Genomic DNA, 23,533 nt, shown 5'->3' on the forward strand with positions numbered 1-23,533 from the left:
AATGGCATCTATTTGCAGATTTTTGCGAGTCTCTCGAATTACGATGCATGTTCAAAAATGGCACAAGTGAGGCCGGGCTCATTATTTAGCTTCTTGTCTGCACTGCTGTGTTGCTACCCTTGCTAGAAAAGCATGAAAGTATTAATAGTTCCTGCACCAGCCTTGGGCTTTGTTTTATAGAGAACAGGCTGAATTGAGGAGTGAATATAAACAGCCACTGCTTTCCCTATCGGACGTTCATCACATACGAAGCACAGCCTGGTTCCACATCTAAAATCACTTTACGCATCTCAATAGCTGCTGAGTGATTCTGTTGCATAGTAAAAGTAAATTGATCATTCAGGCTTAGTATTAGGCCAAGATCACAATGCACGTTCAGTATGTGAGAAATGAAACTAGATGGCTTACAGTATTGATTTGAAGGCAGTTTTTTTTCCCTACGACTGTGAAGCACCAGCGTGGGTGTTTTCCTATCACACGAAAGATCGAAGACGAGCTGAGAGACGCAAAATCTGAGGCAGAGAGAGAAGCGAGGGAGAGGAAAAGGACGTGGAGCCGCATTGGAAAGTACTGCTACCCTAAGCGCTGCTGGTGGTTCACACGAGAGCAAGGCAAAGGAAAAAAATATTAAAAACAAAACTCATCACACTCACAGATGGCTGCCAAATCCAAGGCAAATGTCAAAAGGACTCGCACGGCAGTCAGAACACCTGCGAAAAAGAACACGGCACAAAAACACGATGGATTTACAGATGGTTGTATGTGCAGGGAGATGACGGAAAGCCCATCACAAATATCTCTGTATCATCTTATTTTCAGGGACATTAAATCAAACAGTTTGTGTGTGTGCATTAAAGCGGTCTCAGATGATTATGTTTGTTGTAAGAAAGTATAGAAGAAGCCAAAATAAGCTCTTGTCTCTGTGGGATTAATTCAAACTGTGCCAGAAACCTTTCCTCACAGGCAGACAAATAATGAGATTTGGTCATATAAAAGAGGTTTAAAGTACACCGCAATGGGAGGAAAAAAACGCCCAAAAAAAAGGTGGTTATTGGAAATATAAACTGCAACACTCACACTCCTACTACTTCTCTAAAGGTCACTTCTAACTAAATAGAAATTAGCAACCATTTCCTGTTCCATTTTCTGATTATTTCACATTTCTCTCCCGTGGGATGATTTGAATGACAAAGCTGTGCGGAGCTTTGAGGCTAAAGGCATAAGAGTTCGCACAAAGCCGCATTCTCTCCCGTCCTATTCCCATCCAATACATATGCTAATACTTCAAGTCACAGTTGGTCGAATAACTTACAGTATAAAACATTTTACTGTTGAATTTATTCAAACTGGCAATTCAAAAAATGTATCCGGATGGTATTGTTGAACGAAATAGAGCAAATATCCACCGAAGTCGCCTTGTTTGTGAGGCTTTAGCTCCGCAAGACGGCCAGGGAGAGATCAAAGACGCTCTTTTCAAAAAGTAAGAAAAAGAAACAAAGACCAAGTGAGATCATAGTGGATTCTTTCACAGTTAGACATTTGAGACTCGCCGCTATGGAAGATTTAAAATGCCTCAGTAAAGACGGTGTCCAGGAGGCCCAGACTGGCAAAGCAGCTCCAGCTACAGTCGGCGTCTCCAGGAGACACACAGACTAACAAGGTGAAAACAACAACAGCCACACTGTCGCCGCCGGAAACAATGAATGCTCCCTGATATCTTCACTACAATACAACAGGGAATAAGTGTTATTTTATACTCGGTAAGATGAAGATGGGCCGGTGTCATGAGAATGAATTTGACAATTGGAAGAAGCTGTTAAAGGATGATGGAAAAAATGCCAAACTCTCTGGACATGTGGACAGCGGCCCAGTTTTTTTTAAAGGGGGAGTACACCTTATTTCACAGGTTCGCAAATCCATTATATTGTATAGGCTCTTACCAATGTCTGATATGACCCAATTTAACATGCTATACATCATTTTATAGCTTATGAGTTGCAAATTATCATTTTAACAGTTAAAAGTTACTTGCAGTGATCCCCGGGGACAAAATCTTGTCATAAACATGCCAATACACATTTCCCGGTGACCCCTCTTTAGATGCTATCTACTCAGAGTCCATAAATTTTGGGTTAATGACTATTATACCTTTTGATAGAGTAACCTACGGTAAAACAAATAATGGGTGCTTTGGGGATAACTGTTTTTCTTATTGCCACAGCAACCATTTCAATATAAATAACTCTTTACCCCAGAATGAAAATGGTCTTAAGTGGTCAGATTATAAAGTATTTAAAAAAGCATCCATTATTTTAAGAAGTGCTGTCTTAAGAACAATCTGTGAAAAAATCCGCATGATTGCTCAAATGGTTTAAAAGTTATTAGGTTTTATGTAACACCTGCCCCAAAAAAATACAGATTTTGAGAAAATGGCAGATAAAGATTGTGAACCATGCACAAGTACTCGCCAAGCTGTTGTACGTCACTAACTAAACATTTCTTTGATACATAATGAGTAGTTTAAGCACTTAACTTTTTTTTTTTTTTAGATTTTTTTAACCCTTTAAGCTTCAGTGTACCGCCGGCGGTACACCTACTAATTTGCATAGGAATTTCAAGAATGTCCGACGGTCGCAAACGCGCTTATATAAACACTATACACCGATGGAAAGCTTAGATTCTCATGAATCTGCCGGTATAAACCACTTTCAGATGTGATTACCACAGCGGGTGAGAAAAACACATTTGTCCGACAAAAACAAATATTCATCCATCCGTTCTCTATACACGGCTTCAACGCACACAGCGCGACTCACATTTCCGGGTTTATTATTACACACAAAAAAAAAGATTCCACAAAAAACGGTCATAATCCAACCTTTTACATCAGATGACACAAGCCAGTAAACTATTTTGTCCAAAACATGTCCTGAAGTCGGTATAAAATCCCCGAATCGGTCCTTTTCAAGAAAATGCACCTCGCGATGCCCGTCCAATATTCCCCGTATTTTTCGTAATTTTTTTTATTTAAAAATAGAATATTAGCGATTTTTTGTACTGAAAACGGCTGGAATTGACTGAAGCTTGGCATATAAGGTGTACTCCCCTCTTAAGCTTACAGAGAAACAGAGATTAGAGGGTATGTATTGAGCATATTTGAATATTTGTCCTCCCCACTGACTGTACAAAGATGGTCGAATCCTCCGTGACATCCACAGGTTTTCTGAAAAGCGTTTCAATGCGGTGGCTCCATTCGTGGTGACCTTAGCAGCGTCTGACTCCTCCTAACTCCTGACTAATCCATGAATGAGCAAAGACTTGGTATTTATTAGTCTCCAATAAATGCTATGATTACATTCCTGCACAAAGAAAGAGTTCTGTGGCACCTCCACATGAAAACAGAAGACAAATCTTGTTGCCAGGTCTATGCTACTCACCACATTCCATTTTATTATCATATGCTATTGAAAATTAATAATAAAAAAACTCTGTTTTATTATGACACACTCAAAGGTAAATAATTGTATTTTAGTATGTGTTTAACTGTGTTCTGTCTGTCAGTTTCAGAACCCCTGGATGTCACTAAAGCTCCAGCGATCTTAGGACAAAAACAGGAGGAGCGTGTTGGCCACACCTCCACCCTATCTTCACGTTCATTTACAGTCAGAAAGGTTGTGTACAGGAGCATCAGCAAAAGCCTATCAGCCATTAGCCAATGCTGACAGCACAGAATACACTGAATGGCTGTTGTCAATGTTGTCGTCACTTGACGTCTTTCTCTGGTCCGCTCCAGACTTTGTGTGTCTGTTCCCACACAGGTTTACTCCACTCTTTGTGTCTAAGTTTTACATTTAGACATAGCGGAACAAGAAAAGCACCCAGAGAGCGCAGTACTCCACCAAGACTGTTCATTCCCTGACCTTGAGCTGAGCACAGGCGTGTGTTCTTCATGTGTATGTTATGTACCGAATCACCTGACCTAAATATGTAGCGGGCAGCGGGAATTGATGGGACTCAGAAACACCCCCACAGTTTAATTAACTGTTCCTTGCATCACTTCTGATTAGTCGGCGGCGGTGGATTTGTAGTACGACCGCAATCATGTGATCGTCAGCAGGCAGCTGACGTAGCATTCACTTGTTGTCATGGTTACAGTGACACCGTGTCGCTATCTCAATGGGAAATCTTTAACAAATCTATGGATCCAGATTATAAGCTGCATCACTGCCAAAATCTACTGAGGTGGTCTTTGTCTATTTTTGACCTTCCCTGAAAATTCATCCAAATCTGTTAGTCTGTTTTTGAGTAATGCTGTGCACAGACAGACGGAAGGAAGGAAGGAAGGAAGGAAGGAAGGAAGGAAGGAAGGAAGGAAGGAAGGAAGGAAGGAAGGAAGGATTCGCATATGCCGATCTTCACATAACTGCTGCATTCCTTGGCGGAGTATGAAAGGAGAAGCAGAGGAGAGCAGCAAAAGAGCAGCAGAACACTCTCATATTGAGCTGAAGTGCACATAAATTAGGTAATTAACATAAATAACATACTTTTAAAAATCATTGTCTTTGTGGGGGAGTTTCAAAGGGAGGGACTTACATGCATTAGCGTGCACATGTGGCTGAACCAGTAAAAAAAAAAACACAACAACAACAAAAAATCCAAGCTCAGAAGTTGCGATCTCACACACACAGAGTGACTCGGACCTCTCTCACTGCTAAACAGGCTTCACTATATCTTTACATAGCATATAGATGTTTGCTGCTATATTAATGCTCTATTAGCGTTCAAAAATCTGACAATTGCACAGTTAACTGCAAGCCTGGAAAAGGGAATGCACATGGAATGTGTTTGTTTTTATTTAGTCATGTCTAAATCTTCAATATGCTGCTGGCTGCACATCAAGGCATGTTTCCCAGCCTGATGTCTTTGTGGCTCAAGCACATCTGACTGCCTCAAACTGGAAATTGTCACTTGAAATAATCTAAAGCAAAGTGCGTGTGTGCACGCCAAATAAAAAGAGGTGTGCGTTTGCTTTGCAGATAGACAAACAATAAAAATTAAAGACGCTCGGAGGACATCAGAACTGATTTATAAATGAAAACATTTACACATCAAAGAGTTTAAATTTCATCATTCAAAGCATTTCAACAAACCCTGACAATAATTATGCTGATATGTGCTATTACAGGTTAACAGGATGATAAAATACAATTTGGATGTGGCTGACTGTGGTGTTCTGAGCTTTACTGCATGGTGAAAAAAGGCTTTGATGATAAAAATAAATATTCCAGTTTCCTCTATGTTTGTCTGCTTTTGTCTTAAACATCTGTTTCCCCAACTGCTAAATAAAAGCTGTTTTTGGAGGCTACTCCCGCCTCCTTGCTTGTATCATATTTACTGTATGAGGTCTCTATTACATTCACTCTTTCAACAGTAATCCAATTATGACTTTATATCTCTGTGGGTGTGTTCATGCAACTTTGTGTACCCCGCGCTAGTTCAAAGCAGCAGCCCAGCCTGAGGGTGGAACAATATATGGATCAAATTGGGGAGCCCAAACCGGCGGTACGAGATGAGGCTGCATCGGTTCAAACATATGTGACTGGTGAAAGCTGACAAACCGGAGTCTTAATTACAGAGACCGAGCTACACACTGGAAGGAGAAACAACCCCATCGGTGCAATTATAACTCACCATACAGAGCAAAGGAGCCTTTTATTTATTTATGCATTTACTCATTAATGTGAGAAGGCATCAAGAAAAAACAAAACTAGAATTTAATACAAACATTAATGAGGGGTCTGCATTGCTCCAACAGCAGTCAGTGTTTGCTTTAAGGTCTATTATATTGGTTTCAAAATCCGAAGTAAATTCTTTGATCACAAAGGCCATTCAGAGGCTGCTTTCATGTGATTTACTGTGATATCTCTATTAAACTGGGGGTATTTGTGAGAGACAAAAGAACCATCGAAATCAAAGCAGCTGTGGTCGAGGTATCCCTACTGTGGGCCAAGCCTACTTTTCCCATAAAGCAACTTCATGGAAGTCTCTCTTTGACTTTTGATGAAACCCCTAAAAACTCATCTCTGTATATTAGTTGCATATATGGAAGTTGTTTCCATTAAAATGATCCCTTCCTGCTTTAAATGGCTTCAATGGAACTACACCTGTGCCTCATCTAGAATGAGTAGATGTATGAAGTTCCTGCCTTTCCTTCCACTCCCTCAGCATTTCAAGCACACCAGCTCACCTACGACTCGGCTCAAACACTGTGAAACTACTAAAACAACTGCTAGGATCCTTAGGATCCTTATGTTTGTTAACCAAGAAACCTCAAAAGTCTGCTTCTGTGCTTTTGAGCCTCTCATCGATACACTTAAGTTTTAGGCTGGAAATGCTCAGCCATGGGATCCATCCTTCCTACCCATATTTAGGAGGATTTTTGCCAGACTTTAAAGAGTCTGCACGGCCACAGAGGACCTCATGTAGCTGTTTCCAAAGGGTGAGTTCAAATAAAAGTGACCTTAATGTCCAAAACCAGAAGACTGTCTCTTTAATTTAATTATTAATCAACAACTGCTGCAGAATGCGAAAACTCAAACACTTTGGCACGTTCTTGTAGCTGTTCCTGAGCAATTTTTTTGCAGAGTTGCATGGCACATTGCGTCATTAGGGAAGACCGTTGTCATCTGGGGAGGTATGCTTCGTCTACAGCAACATCCACATGAATGCCAGGGCTTAATTTTACCAGCTGAACATTACATTTTATACATGTTAATCAGGCGTATTCACCTCATCTGTCAGTGGTTTTACTGTTGTTTTCAATGACTTTGGGTTTTAGCTCTAGTTTTGTTGCATTTCATCCACTTCCTGTGTCCTTTTCAGGCGTAAACTAACCGTGACGTCACCCGTTGGTTTCAATGCCGAGAAAACGAAGCCCGGATTTTGCTACTTCCTGGTCGCCGTTTTGGATTTTTTTGGAGCCAGTGATGTAAAAAGCGTCATCAAACAGGCTGGACCGGAGAGCAACTCGGGGCAGGATTGGCTGAGGACTCTCTTATCCCGCCCACATTTTACCGCAGAGGCTTCTGTTGCTGTCTATCAAGTATAGCCACGCCCCCTGGCTCCACCAACTTTAATGATTTATTTAAAATTCAGTATTGATTTATTTTAAGATCAGCCACCTGATCTCTCATTTTGACCATGAAAACTAACAGGAAAAAACTCCTGAGCTGTAGAGCATCAGTCTATCAAATTTTATTTTCTCCAAAAATGAATTGGGGTCTATGGAGCAAAAGCTTTTTGGAGCCAACCCTAGCGGACGGCGTGATATTGCAAGTTTTTGACACTTCCGGGTTGGCTTCAATTCTGGAGCCAGATGCTATGTCCACTATATATACAGTCTATGGTCCTTTTCTGTTTGTCTTTATGCACATTCCATTTATTTGTATTCATACAGCACCTAAAAGAGTTAAAGTTTACACAGATCTTTACAGACAGGTCAAAAAAGACCGTACTCAGAAAGAACACTTGCCTTTTACATTCTCCATTTGTATGTTTTCCCTCCTTTTTTGATCGTCTGCCTCCTTAGTTCCACCTGAGTCTTGTTCGTCCGTTGGTTCTTTGGTATCTATAAACCTGGATTAGTTTCTTCTTTTGTCCATTTCTCCCTTGGATTCCCACCCCTCTTTTGTGCTGTGCTGACCTGCAATAAGTTTTATAAAGTAAAAGTTAGTTTTTCACCTTAATTTGCCTCTCTGATGCGTCTGCACCGGGGTCCTACCCGGATCACTCCTGACAGTTGTGGCTCATCGCCGTATGTGAAAGTTTTCAAATGATAATTGGTGCAACTGCTTTGAATTTGCGCTTTCCTGGTGTTGTAATATCGCTGCTGCCATTTGGTCTTTGATGTAATGTTTGATCTCCCAGGTTAGTTCACACACACCCTTACACAATTGAACAGACGCTTAACAAAGTCAGTTTAGCCTTAAGCCATTTCAGGTGAAATCTCCCTCTTACTTCCAAAAGTTCTTGCATCTGTTAGGAATATTAAGACCATTTTCTCTCTGTGCACAGCCTTTGCACTAAACACCGTGGAAAGGAGAGCTCTTTGCAGCAGTAGGTTTGAACAAAACATGGAAACCGCAGGGAGGAGCTGAGTGCAGATGGTATTGCACGAGATCAAATTGAAAATGACGGCAATTTTATTATACTCTGATTGCCTAATTGCTTTCTTTCCTGTGGCAAGTTTCTATATACAGAAAATCCCCAGCCTTATCCTTCAACTTTTAACTCCCACAAACAGGTTTGGACACAGAGATTTGGACTTAAAGGCGGAATAGCTGAAGGCAGAAGACATTTTACTCGAGCATCAGTAACTATCAGGAGTATTTCAGCTGACCCTCATCACTGATGTTTTTCTTCCTAACAGATCAATTTGTTTTTGAACTGTTTGTTTCATTCTATTTGGCAGTAAAATCTTTACAGTGGGGACCTGACATGAATGTATACTCTTTTTTTGGATTCAGAGAGGCGATGCAGCATCTGAGCTGAAATTAGAGCGGTTACCATAGAGAGTCCTTATGGGTCGTGGTTATTTCCACCTTCGCTCGCTCTCAGAGGAGGCAAAGGAAAAGGGTTATCTCGCTCCTTTTCTACTTTATCTCTTCAACCACACTGTGCCTCCAATCCAATACCTGCCTTTTCAAGTCTGTGGCCTCACTTTTTCTTCCTTCTTTTGACAGATAGAAAGAAATATTTCCCTCTGTTCTCCATTTGGGGGTATTCTGAGGAGAAGTCATACCCATTCTAAGCAGGTGATTCTGTCTCTGCATTGCTTAGAAAATGGCATGAGGAATACCAAAAATCTGACAGTAGGCAATAAATGAAAGAAGAAGTAAATGTAAACATAATTAAACATGTCCTATGGGCCCCAGTGCCTGGTGCACTCCAGCTTTCATGGACATTAATGCAGCCCGCATTCTTGATTTGGACTCAAATTGATCATTTTATGCGCAAAATGTGTGCCATTACTGCACACCTGAGGGAGGGAGCTGTCGCTGAATGGCCGCCCTGCATTCACATCCAGCTGGAGGCACAATCTTGGAAACCTTGACTGCTTTAGGAAGTGGGAGAAAATGAAAGTGGAAGACAGCAAGCCTGTTAATAATTAATTCGGCAGAGTTTGGGTCCTAGGAGGCCAGAGGAAAATATATTGATGTTAGAAAAATGCTAATTAAAGAAAGGCGCACACTTTGGTTTGGAAGGCATCCGTCTGCCCAGGCAGTTTGAAATCTCACTGCTGCCTGGGCTAATGGTGCTAGTAATGCCTTTGGGGAAACACGGCATGAAACACAGAGGCGGGCGTTAATGAGTCTCGCGGACCTCTCCGGTACACAGGATGAATGAGAACGAAGGAGAGAGTTTGCTGAAAGGGAAAGAAGGAGCTGCACTTGGTGGAAGACGTTTCGAAGTCTTTTTAAATTTCATGGCAAATGAGGAAAGAGGTATCCTTCTGTGGGTAAAACTGGATTCACATGCACCCCGCAGACTCTCTGCTGGCAGCCAATATTGAGTCACACTGCAAATGGGATCAACAGAGAGCACACAATGAGCAACACATTTACACTACGGGTTTCACACAGCACAAGAATGATAGAAGAAGCAATCTAATTACTTGCATATAGACTTTAGTTTCTGCCTGTTTCTTGAGAGTCTGCGGTCAAATTCTAAACACTTTTACAATATTTGTGTATTCAGTCAAAGAGACAAAAAAGAAGCAGCAGATTGTAGTCAGGCCAGTGGCTTTTTTGAGCACACTGACAGGTGTTTAGCATGCACAAGGTTTGATCCAAAAGTTTGGAGATGCATGAATGGAACGTGTTGCAACATGGGCAAGTATTAACTGTCATGAGTCAGAATGCTGTGCCAAAATGGTGACCCTTCAACTTCAGTTCAATTTTTTATTTTGGGTAAAAATAAGAATCCGCATAGAGGCAAGTCTGGCGAGTAGGGTGGATAGAGAGCAATTATTTTGTTGTAGCCAAAAAAAACAATAAACGGCAGAAAGAAGTACATTAAGTACTCATTTGCCATTGCACCACAGTTCATGGCATTCATCCTTCAGACATGTCAGGATGCTACAGTCGAACTCAGCACTGACAATCTGATTCCTGGTGACTAGTTCTTGGTGCACAACCAAATGATTGTTGAAAACAATCTGCCAGCTGTAGATTCACCTCTCATGCTGACTGGCTATCGTCAACATGGAGGATGTTTTGAGGACCATTTGAATAAGACTTGCCAACATGCATCTGTTAGTGCTCACAAGACATACATAACAATGTCCTGCCATTGAATGTGTGGTGTCCCTTGACATAATGACCCAGGTGACTATTGTTGAGGTGTGGCAAGTACAATGGGTGAACATAGTAAAAGACTTTAGGAGATTTTAGAACTTCCAAATGCGTTTGGGTACTTCTGATGGAGAGCTTCTCCAAAGTCCAGCAGAGACTACTTTAATTACAGCTGTTTTAAATGATGAAATATAAAAATGTGGCTTAAACATGATCTGTTTTCCTGGCACACATGCAGTCCGTGTAGTTCAGACAGTCCATGTAGTTCACAGAAGTTCGCACGTATCCTTGTAAATTGGGCAGATGATTAATTTTCTGTCTCACGGACCCTTGCAGACGCACAAATGTGGAAAGCATGATTTGGGCTTTAGTTTATGGTGTTAGGTTTGTTGAATTTCTGTAATCCTTCACTGTGGACACCAGGGATAAAGTTCATCACTAACTTGCACTGAAAATGACTCGCAGCCATTTTTTCACCAACAATCTCAACACAAAGTGACAGGTAGGACAGAGACTGATGGGAATGTAGGAATTGGGTTTCAGGTGCTTTGTTTTTCTGGAGCTGTATAAAAGTTAAAAGATCTTCAGAGTTATCACGATTCATCCTGTGGGGAACATGAAGTGCATTTCATCCAACAACTGTGGAGACATTTCACTAAAAAACTGAAACGTAAACTTCATAATGGCTCCAGATGAAGCATTACAGCATAACCAGATGTTTATCATCTGGGGACCACAAATGTTGCAGCATATTTTATGTCTCTCCATCACAAGCAGAGATTTCTCAGTGAAGACTTTCACTTACTCCTAACATTAGATCAAAACCAGTGGGTAGTTGCAGTTATTATGAAAAATCCACTGGGGACCATGAATGTGTGCACAGAATTTCATTTTAAACCCTGTAATAGCTGTCGAGATGTGTCAGCTGGGACCAAATCAACATCAACAATCAGAGAGCACACACAATTTCATTTCCTGTCCTGTTTCTCATAAGTGCGTGATCAAATTACTCTCCATGATTCGCTCATTCTGCCAACCACCCCTACACTTGTGCAATTCTCGTGACAATAACCAATGAATGACAATCATTAAAGAATAATTGTCAGCCTTGCATGCTTTCTTGACATTTGCCTGGAGCAAATAAGGTGCAGTGAACAAACAGAAACCAATTAACCATCTCTATATGGATTTACAGTACGCTCCTTGTGCAGCATGTACACAAGATGTAAACAGAATCAGATGTGCTTTCTTCTTCAACATGAAAAGGATCTGTTCCTGTAGGTAGTGTTTACTCGCTGTTCTCAAAGGACTTCTTTCAAATCATTTTCACATGTTGGTTTCTTTGAGCTTTTGAAGTGCAGTGATTTTCATTGAGTTTCCAGATCATATACATTAGATTACACGTCAGCTACATGAGATGGTGAACAGGATGGTAACTGCTGAAGTAGCCTTCCACGTGTTCACTACTTGTTTCCTGCTCTGTGATTGAAAATTTGTGTTTGATGTGTTTCAAGTGCTTGTTTTCTGCTGGAACAATCTTACATTAGACGTCCTTCATCAATTGATAAAACATAAGTGTCTCGTACAATATTCTATTTCTGTTCCATCGGTGATAGCGATCTGAGGACGGAGGAGAGATACCGCCTTTGTAGTGGCACATCGTCAGAAAGACCAGATCCAATCTTTTCCTCTCTCGCGCTCCCAGCTGAGGACAGATAGGCCTGATATATTGCACATGCAAGGTCTGACCAAGTTCCTTTGCAAAATATGCGATGCACGTAGATGATAAAGTTGAAAGCAGGCGCATCAGTGTCGAGGTCTCATAACCAGGAGATAACTCGCATAACTTTTGACAAAGATTAGGCTTTGATTAGACTCAGAGATTGTTTTATTGATTTCTGTGCTTCCATCACATCTGATAAGATCATTAATTCAAAGCGTCCCATTAAACAACGTAACCTTGTTGCTTACTGTGAAAATCCACACTTCGATGCAGTCCACTAAGCTTCGAGGTGTTTCCAGCACTGAAACATACCGAATGCATTTCCTCCTCTACCGCACTGACGACAATCCCTGAATTATGTTTTCAGTTTGTCCGACATATCCCAGCAAAGACTCGACAGTGGTTCTTTAAATTTGGCTCAAATGTTGACTGGGAATAAACTGATTAGATTTTCTGGTCAAAGATTACTGCAGTCTCACCAAACTAATTCTACGCAAATTCTAAAAACATTTCACACAGAAAAATATCCAAAAGGTCAAAGAGAACATCATGATGTTTTGCACTTTTCATCGTGGTCTGTAGTTTTGGTTTGTTTTCTTTTCTGTTATTTTTTTATTCTCTTTCATTGTGTGTCTCTTGTTATTTTACTTCCTCCCTTTGTCTGTTTACCCCTCCTTCTTGATTGCCCTGATTAGTCTCACTTGTGTCTCGTCTTCCCGTTAGTTCCTTGTGAATTTACAGCCCTGCATGCTCCTTTGTTCCTCCCGTTTACTCTCCTGTTTGCTACCTGAAGTGCACCTGCCTGATTCTCCTCATGTTCCTCGTCCTCTTTGGGTTTATGTGTTTAGGTGTTTGCATTCTGTTTGCTACCCTCCTCTTTTAGCCACCTGTTTCTCTTTGTTTTCACTGCCTGCATCTGCCCGACTACTTCTGTATGCTTCTAGCGTTCTTCAAGTTTGTTTTTGGTTTAATGGGCTTCGTTTACTTGAGATGAGTTATTGGGATATTGCAAGGATTTTAGCTTGAATTTTCCTGGACCACCAGCCCGTGCCTGTTTGCACCTGTCAAACTTTGTTAAATTTATTATTATTTTTTTATTCTGACACTTTTCTGAAAATGACTTAACATAATAACTCAAACAGAAGGACAGATGCATGCAGGCTGACTGGAGAGGCATACAACCACTAGGTGCTTATTTTTGTTAGTTTTATGACACTGCATAATAAAATATTCACTACACTAAGTCAATAGTAGTGCCATTTTTATTGCAACACAGAATCAGAAAAATTCCCCAAATGCTGCATGAGATTACATGTCCCTGAAAATAAAGAAAACTTGTGGTTTTAGTCTGTGTTTTTTCTATCATTCACTGCTAGTGTTGACTTCTTTCCATAACTTTATGATGAACAGCCTCACAAATGAGTGCCAGCATTTGAAGAGCCATCAGCACATCTTATATTTCTAATATTGCTTCACATTATGAAGATTTTAGTGAACGATGCACACAGTGGTCCCCTATTAGGATGATCTGAGGAAGTACATTACGGAGGGATCATTTAGAAGTGTATGACAGTGTTGATTTAGCTAATTAGGAGAAAGTTTCTGTTAAAGTGACTTTGAAGATGTAAAGCATCTTTATGCAGTGTTTTTCCAAATGAAGTTTGGCGATGGATGCTGATGGTGGTGGAGCCGAGCCAGAGGATGGATGATGGAAAAGAAATGAGTTGGATAGCATCTGAAGCTTGAATCGATTTTTTTTTTTTGATGTGCACCAGTTAAGGCCTATTCACTGTTTGCACATGGACTTTAAATGCAGATAACGTATGTGCACATTGCAAAGCACAAACGAGGCACACTTCTATCTGCTTTTTCGACATATAAATTAGGCATGGGGCTCCTATGGATGTTTCTGAAAGACTGACTGGTGATTTTTATAGAATATAGCGACAGATTGGACTGTAGCACCTCGTCAGAAGCTGCAGAACAGCCTACAGTGGCAGCTTGTTGCCTCCACTTCCCCAGCACAGTGCATGAGACTTCTGGAGAATTTATTCCAGATATTTTTTATTGCTCTTTTACATTATAAACACATAGAACACAAACTCAATAACAGTAAAAAAAAAAACCTAGAAAATCCAGGGTTGGGCAGCAATACTTGACATTTCCACAGATGTGTACTTATATGTAGATCAAATAGGGTAGGCAAACCTCTGTGACAACAGCGGCCACACCTGATGTTGATCAGGAGCCCTTCCCATCCTCCCATCCCTTCCCACCCTCTTATCTCCAATAATAAAGAAAAAAAAAGGAATAATAAGATGAAAATGCTGACGAGTCAGTAGATAAGTCGCAATTTTTAAAAAATGTATCGCAGTGCACGACACAGAGTCATATCTTGTTCCGTGCCAAGGGCAGATTAGTTAAATCATAACTTAAATTGGGTGTTATGAAAGTAAGTTAAGAAAGGTTCCCATGTCTCATAGAATTTCTTTGTTGAGCCACGAAGAGAAAAACGCAACCTCTCAAGTTTAAGATAGGACATAATATCCTGACGCCACTGGCTGAGCGTGGGCAGGGCAGCACCTTTCCACTTCAGCACGATTACCCATCTGTCCAAAAGCAAGGCAAAGGTAAGAATACGGTGTTCTGCAGGAGCTAGGTGATGGTTATCTCCATCAGCAACACCAAACAAGGCAAGAGTCGGGCTAAGGCCTAGATTCTTCTTTAGTATTGTAGATAGAGTATGGAATACATCATGCCAAAATTTCTGCAGTTTAGGACATAGCCAGTACATATTTAATAAGGTGGCATCACTATAATTCAATTTGTCACAGGTGGGAGATATATCAGGATAAATGTTAGCCTTCTGGAGAATTTAGAACGTCCCTGTGTTTGGGCAGCTTCAATGGAAAGAATGTAGAAATCAAAGCAAAGTCCAGCAGCAGCTACTTCAGTTATGAGTCTGTTAATGATGAAACACAAAGGTGTGTCTAGCAGCGAATCTCCTCACACAGCTTCAGTTCAAAGCATTCATCTTGTTCTCCATGCAAAGAGCGATGTTGTCACAAATTTTGGACTGCATGTGGATTCTTGCAGACTTAGGAAGATGAAGAAATCGATGTAAAAAGCAACCCTGCAGACAAGCAAACATTGAATTCATGTATTAGCTTTAAATCTCTCCTAATAATATTTCAGTCATTTGGTTTTATCTCATTTATTTTAGCCTTTAGTCAACCAGGAAGTCTCTTGAGGTTTAAATCTATTTGTAGAGGGAAACCTGGCCAAGATTTATATTATGAAGTCTCAAAAATTTATAAAACCGACCATGACAACAGCAGACATGGAACTAAAGTGAAGCACATTAAAAACAGCCAAGGGACTGAAGACACATAAAACAAAATCCAGCTTAGGAATTAGCAGTTGCACTCTTCTGTAAAACATCTTTTGATCAGAGCTTTTGAACTCTCCCAGGGAGACAAAATCATTAAGCTGTAAAGTGTTTTGAAGGTATTTCCAGGACCGAAGCGCTAAATAGGAGGAGGCCGTTCTACCAAGTTCAGAGCAAATTCTGGACACCCCGCAGAGCAGCCATTTAGAGAATCTGAACAGCTGTTGTTATGAGATAGAAGATTACAGGAAGGGAGTTTAGTCAGTGCTGCTTTGTAAATGAAAATATACCACTGCTGCTAACCGTCTACTTAGGCCAAGAAACCAGATCAGAAAGTGCACGGTGATGGACGATGAGTTGGGTATGTAGTCTAGACAGTAAGTGCAGAAGTGTAAATAATGTCTCCATGCTGTAAAACTCTTAAGAACGTAGCGGCTAAATAAAGACAGTCTTGATAATAAAAACCCAGCCTTGTAACTCTGTTATTATTCATTGCTCTGCATACTTATTTTATTGTTTTGCACAAGTACATTTTTACATTTTATGCCTCTACTTTTCTATCATATGTTTCTTTTTAGGACATATTATTCTGCTCGTGTTTGCGTTATACTTTCCCGCTGCTTAAATTTCTAAGACTTTGAATGGGACGAACAAAGCAACTTCCCCTCAGGGATCAGTAAAGTATTTGTGATTCTGATAACCTTCAGTTTTTTCACAAGGTGCTTAATATGATGTAACTCAAGTTTTGGAATCAGTGTAAGCAGAGTTCTTTTGAGAATTGTCTGGAAATATCAAGGTTTTTACTCAAATGTTTTGCCATAATCACAATTCAATTCAAAGAACTTTATTTTACTGTCAGGAACTTCATTTGTGCCAGAGTATTTGTGCGTATGCTGTACATATAATTCACATGCCCAACATCATAACAATAAACACAGACAATGTACCAGACATAACACATCCAACAAGCCAGAGATAGTAGATAAAAGACTGGTAAAATCTAAGATTAAAAAGCATACATCATCCTTACAGAAGTGCGGGTGCCACATTCTTGCTCCAGTCCTATTCTTTTACTGCTCATTGTTATGATTTTGTTGAGTTGTGATAGATGGTGGATCAGCACCCAAACCAGGCTGAGATGTTGAAGTTAATGACTGATTCAGCAGAAAGCTGTCAGAGCTGACTAGTGAACCTGAAGTTTGCGGAGTTTCCTTAGGAAAAAGAGGCCCTGTTCACATTTGGAGAAGATGTCTTCACTGTCTGGTTGGAAGGCGAGTTTGTGACCAATGGTTGTCCCGAGGTATTTAAAAGACTCAACTCTGAATTGTTCTTTAGGACTCTGTTAGCCTAGCAGCGCTAGACCCATGCTCTGAAGACACAAGGGTCTAGGCACGCTTGACAGGGAGGGAGGCGGGCTAAAAGGTTGTCTATCAAATCACTCTGCAGCAATTGGGTAGGTATACAACCAATCAGCGCAACGAATAGGCTCCTAGAGCGCCAGAAATCAGAGGATGCAGGAGTTCGGTGAAGTCTTATTTATACAGTCAATGGGTGAAGCTCAAGTATATTACAGACATGTTAACAGAAAGATTATTCAGAGTCGGTGCTAATGGAGCTCAACGACTGTTGTCGTTTTTGTTGTCGACCCTGGCAGAGAATTAAATTCGTTGCCGTGGGTTGTCTAGCGCGGCTAGGCTAGTTGTTTCCGGTCGTTTCTGTCAGAATCGTCGCGCCTCTGTCGTCCCTTAGTTACGCCCGCCTTCTGACTCTACACTTCATGGTGATTGGTCCGGCCAGTTTTAGGAGCATCCAACCTCGAGCCTTATGGAGGGTAACTAGACCCACCCTGGCAGAGAATTAAATTTGTTCCCGTGGGTTGTGTAGCGCGGCTAGGCTAGGACTCTGACAGATTTAAGTCAGAAATTGAAACTGAAAGAGTACTTTTATAGTTTACTTCTGTGCATTTACATCTGAATGCAGTATTTCCTACATAATGGATTATTTCCATTGTTGCGTTGCTTATCCAAAGGCCACGGATACCTTTCTCCGCCAATGAAAACCCGGCAGCGTGCATTACAACACAGTTACAACTAGTTTCCAGCTGAGGAGGCAAACAGTTAATGTGCTCGGGTGCTCACCTAGCAGTCGATGCCAGAGGTCATTAGCATTCACGACGGCTCTCTGCTTCCCCCTCGCCATCAGTCCCACTTCATCAGTTAAACAGCGAGCTTCTAACCCTGGCTTTGTTTGGTGGGAGCGTCCATGTCTGATAAGGGCCCCCTGATATGTCCGACATCATTAATCACCAGCGCTGTGGGAGGACACGGTGGGCAGGTTGAGAGCAGCGAGTATCACCGTCGCTCCCTGCGGATCCTTTTTAACGGCGCCTTGCCCCTAATTAATACAGCTGGCCTCTCTCTTTGCAGATATACCTCAAAAATGCACGCAGGGAAGGGAGGTAAATAATACTCTAGGATTGCTGCGTAAAGAGACACGGGGAACCAGAGAGTGTGAGAAAGACAGACAGGCGGAGAGGACGTGAGGAAGTGGAGCCTCAGTGGACAGAAAACTGATATTCCCAAGTACTTGAAAGGTGTAACCGCAAATGTCAGCACCATTGATAACACCACGCTGCTGGTGACCGTCTTTCGTCCACACATTATGCGAGCAGGAGGGCAGTGAAAACAGCTGAAGTGAGGAAAGATGAAGCATGGGGGCCGAATTTTACTGCTCGTGCACACTGCTGGAACCGGCTCTAATTGCTTGTTACAGATGATGGATATAAAGGAAGGGGGGGGGGGGGGGGGGGGGAGGTGGTGCAGAAGTTTGTCAGTCAAATCGCTTTACTGTCAGTTAATAGACTCTGGAGACGAGGTTCAAATGAAGAGGATGCAGGGCGATAAAAATAGTGGTTAATGTGGTTATTTTCAACAGTAATTGTTCTATTTTCTTAGTGTATTTGCATAATGATAAAACACAGGAGAGGAGATTAAAAAAACCAGAACACAAAGGGGAAGATGCAAATTGCTTGTGTGCAGGTGAGATTATTCAGAAAGAAACCGCAGCTAATACAAACATATATATATATAAACTTGTTAGCAGGAAATCATGCTTTCACCTTTAGCTCTTCTGCCCCGAGGTAAGGCTCCCTATCTCCATAATAATGTCCCAACGATAGTCATAACTGCTCCTGTCACTGTTCAAATTATTGCACTTAGTCATTACCCACACCTGGGGAGGAGGGGAATAAGTATATATAGATAGAAAACCCGTGTTCTGAAAAGATGCACCACTCAGAACAAAATAAACCTCCTCATTAATTGCTTCAGGTTGCCAGGTGCACACACAGGTTTCCAGTATTTTCTATTTATTCTCCCCTCTCGAGTACCTTAGAGATTCTGTGTTCCAGCCTGATTATTATTGGCAGCAACACCAGAATGCGAATCTAATGAAAGAAGCGTCGCACAGTAATACTTAGCCCCCCTCGCACAACCGCACAGTCACAATAATCAGCACAAGTTCAACCAATCACTGGCAGCAATTTAGCAAAATCACAACAAATAACCACCAAAATAGCCGGAATCAAAGCGGCTCCAACAAACATCCGTGTGTGTGATGGTCCAAAGCAGATTTATTTCTGTAAGTGTGGCCAGCTTTTTTTTCTTCTAAAATGGTCCAATTAAATTTTATGTCGACAAGCAATAGATTGGTTTTTATGGGCTTTAGAGAGAGCGGAAAGAAAATGAAGGTAAGGGGAAAGTGACTCAGTCTGCCGGATTCATTTTTTTCTTCACATCTGTTAAAAAAAACAAAAAACTGCACATTGGACAATCCACGCATGGAGTGTCTTCGGTGTTCTCAGTCTGAAGAACACAGTCTAACTCAAACATAAAAAGAAGCCTTTTGAACGGAACAGTAACTACAGTCATTTGGGTTTTATTTGATATTTCTTCGCTGGGGTTCGGCTGAACTCGTATTTCACTGCTTAAAATCCAAGAACAATTTTCTTTCTTATGCTGCTCTTTTATTTCCAGTCACAGCTGAACATTGCTGTTCCATTAGCACCATGTTAGTGTGTTTTAGGGTCAGTCCTTAAGATTGAAGCCTTACAAAACACTATGAACAACCTGAAATTTCATAAGAAAAATAAGTTTAACTTTAACAATATCACACCTCAGCTTATCATTTTCACATTACAACTCACACATCACAGTGTTTCTACAAAGGCACAAAACATTCAGTCACAGCTATCTGGAAGTGAACGATATAGTATTTTACTTTATGGTCAAAATGACAAAAGACAAAAAAATGCAACAAAAACAAGAGAAAATATTCCAAAAATGAGACGCAAAATGACAAAAAAATGAGATAAATGACATGAAACAAAACAAAAGCGACAAAAAATTAGACAAAAAAGTTACAAAGCGACAAAAAATGGATAAACCCAGACAAAAGTGAGAAACAAAATGACAAAAGCATAGACAAACAACAGAAGCAAGACAAAAAAAAACACAAAGCAACACAAATGATACACAAACAACGAATAAAGCGAAACACAAAATGACAAAAATAAGACAAAAAACACAAGTGAGACAAACACAAAAGGACAAAAACATGACAAACGACAAAGGTCAGACAAAAAACAACAAAAAACAAGAAAAAATATTACAAAAATGAGACACAAAACAATGAGCAATCTAGTATTTTACTTTATGGTCAAAACAACTTGTCATGGTCTAGAAATCATTTTAAATTTCTTGTTTTACTAATGTACAATCTGCAGTTAATGTCTTCTCTGGAATTTTTACACTTTGAGGGCCGGATTGGACCCTCATACATTTGCTCAATAACATGAATAAGTTACTTTTTAAGTTTTTTTTAATTTGGCTTCCAACAAAACACTGGATTACACATTTGCGTTTAAAATCAGTCATTCTTATCACGTGATTATCATTCTACTGTTAGCAAAAACTCCCAGTTTGTTCTGTTTGTGTTACTTTAAATCAATCACAGTCATACAGGGCTCGGTGAAGGATGCAGACTGAATGTTCCCAGTGTTCCTCTGTGTGTTTAGAAGTAGAAGGAAGCTCAGTAGTTTCAATAGGAGGGACTCACATGTACCGGCTAATAGCATATAGCTGTTTGCTGCTATATTAATGGTTTGTTTATTTACAAAAGCTTGCATATTGCACCTTTGACAGCAGAAAAGCAAAATAATTCATCTTTACAACCAAAAACGCTAATTTGGTTCTCGATGCAATGTAGTAGAGATGATTGTAGCCATGCTAATGCTAATGCTAACCCCTTAATACTGAGACTGTTAGAATTGGGCTCTGCATTTAAAGAAAAAAAGTCTGTAGAGTCTTCATCTTTTAGCTTCACCTAAACAGAATTTTAGGGATTATATGAAAGAATTAAAGCAACGACTAAGGAAATTTTGATGCTACTAAATCGGTTTTAGATATTCTTAACTACAACTCATTGTATTTCAGGTGGCATCTTCACTGACTTCACTAATCCTGGTGACCTAGAACCCGAATCCCACATTTTCTCACATCCAAATTCACTTCCCTTCTGCTAGGTTGAATCACCCTTGAAGTATTTATTGCAGGAAGATGCAGCGCATATAAAATAAAACTGCACAACTTGTCATCACATTTAATCATAGCTACAACCTGCATATAGCTGTGCATCCATCTTCACGTGCTTTAATCTATTACTAGTGAATTAATGAGATAATATCCATGCAATACAAATGTAGCATAGATGCTAACATTTTTATTTTTGCCACTTTTGCAAGTAGATTACTGAATGTGAACACTTGAGCAAACAAAACAATGACACTGAGCACGTATTTACCTCCAATTTCATACAGTTTCCAAACATCATGGCTCTGGTTTTGCAAGATTTCAGGTAATCTCCTCTTCCCAGTAATGAAAATGTATCTCTACTGCCAGCATTTCTATATCTAGGGAAATGTAAAACATAACCACAGAATGTTTTAAGTCGTTGATGTAGAGGCTAATATACAAAAAAACTGCAAATGATGAAAGATCTGGAAAGCCAAGACCATTGTGGGAAAAAAACAAGATACAGCACGTATGGTAACCTTTACATTCACCCAGATAAAGGCTTGAAAGTAAAGGTAGTGAAATTACCTTGAAATTACCCAGAGGCTCATAGGGTTAATAACAAACACGGCCTGGTCCCAGTACAGGGACCTGCGAGGTGAAAGGGGTTAATACATATTTTGTGTGTAATAACATGAATAACTTTACTCTTGCAGCACCTCTGGAAACTTTGTGACAGGGCGAGATTTAGGGGGGATTAATGTGGCCCCACTGGAGGATCTCAAGCAGCGATCAGGCTTGTACAGAGTTATTAGTTCACAGATAGACTGTGGGCAGGAGCCCGGCCATGCAGGGGCTTTAACAACAAGCAGCGAATGCTTAAAATCAATTTAAAAACTCACAGGCAACCAGCGAAGGCCAGCAAGGATTTCTCTTATGTGTTAAAAGCCTGGCAGCAGCAGCAGCAGCAGCAGCAGCAGCAGCAACGATCTGTCTGAGCTGTAATCTTTGGATACTTCTCCTGCCTCAACCAGAACAAAGTGCATCACAGCAGAGAAGACTAGAGGATCTAAAAGCATGCATGACCTTCTCTTGATCTGCAAATGAGAGGAATGACGCAACTTTAGTTAAGTGTTACAACTAGAAAAAGCACTTTAGTCACCTTAATGCTAAAAGAAAGCTGTGAATCAGAGACTATTCCCTGGTTCCAGGCATCCGTTTTATCATTTTAGAAGATATGCAGACTGCTAGTGTGTGTGTTTGTGTGTCTGTGTGTGTTTCCTGTCCACTGTTGTTAATTAAATCGCACACAAAATAAACTACACTAAAAAAAAGATAATTAGTTCTATATTTTAGAGATTTTTTTCTGTATTTTTGCCTTTTTTTGCCTTTCTGCAAATAGACTGAATTCAGATAAAGCAAATCTATCTTAACTTCAAAAATATTTCCTTTTCTTGTTACTAAATGAATTTTTTTAACAAAAAAGTTGAATGAATGTATTTTCATCTATGAATAATATATATTAGCAATGAGTAATAAAATATACTGTTTTTATTCTATTTATATATACTGTTATTATTATAAAGTTATTCTTATCATTGTTTTTATTATTGTATATACTGTTGTTGCTATTATTATAGGTAATTTATTATTTTGACGTATGTATTCTTCATTAAACAATAAAACAGTAAAAACTGCACAAATACACATATTACATAAATATGTATTTTTGCGTCTTTATGACATGCTAAGTTTGTTTTTAAAAGTATTTCTTTTACACCTCAGCTGCTAGAATAGAACACTTATTTAGTTTTGGGGTCTTTTTTTAGTTTTATTTCTGTCATTATTTGCAAGTGCTTCCTAGCCAAAGTTATTGTGTCAGAATAAAAGAAAAAAAAGTTCTGAAAACATTAGAAAGCACATCTTTATTTTTAGACTCTGTAACCCAAACCTGAGTGTCTCTTTCAGTTTGCTCCTCATGGACACAAACTCTAAGCAGATGAAATAAAAAAAGAAGAAGAAAAAAAGGTATTTTTCTGCTCCTAACTGCCTTAATTAGCCGCTGTGGAAAGTTCACCTTCTCTCACCTCTCTATTAGGAGAAAGCTGCACTCTTGAGGGTTGGAAAAGGGTCGAGGCTGACAAGCGAAATGGTCAACTTCAGCGTGTGGATGTGCAGCTATGAGTGTGTGTGGAGCATTAAAAGGAGACAGTGATGAAACGATTCCTTTCTGTTGGTAAGCACGCAGAGAGAAAACAGGCAGCGGGATGCTTGACACCCGAAACCCCTGCGCCGGGTCTCACCACGGGAGGGCACTGCATCGAGTGTGAGTAATTACATGTGTGAGTACTTTACTGCCCTGTAGCTCCTAAGAACCTCCCGTCATAATTATCTCCAGAGTTGCAGTCGCGCACACACAGCTCCACCACGTTCATACCGTTTCTCCTCCGTCTTTCAGCCGTCGCTAATTACGGGAATCTAGAATCGAATTCGGGGGCCC

This window comes from Acanthochromis polyacanthus, chromosome 16, assembly GCF_021347895.1.
Source record: "Acanthochromis polyacanthus isolate Apoly-LR-REF ecotype Palm Island chromosome 16, KAUST_Apoly_ChrSc, whole genome shotgun sequence".
Lineage (NCBI taxonomy): Eukaryota > Metazoa > Chordata > Actinopteri > Pomacentridae > Acanthochromis > Acanthochromis polyacanthus.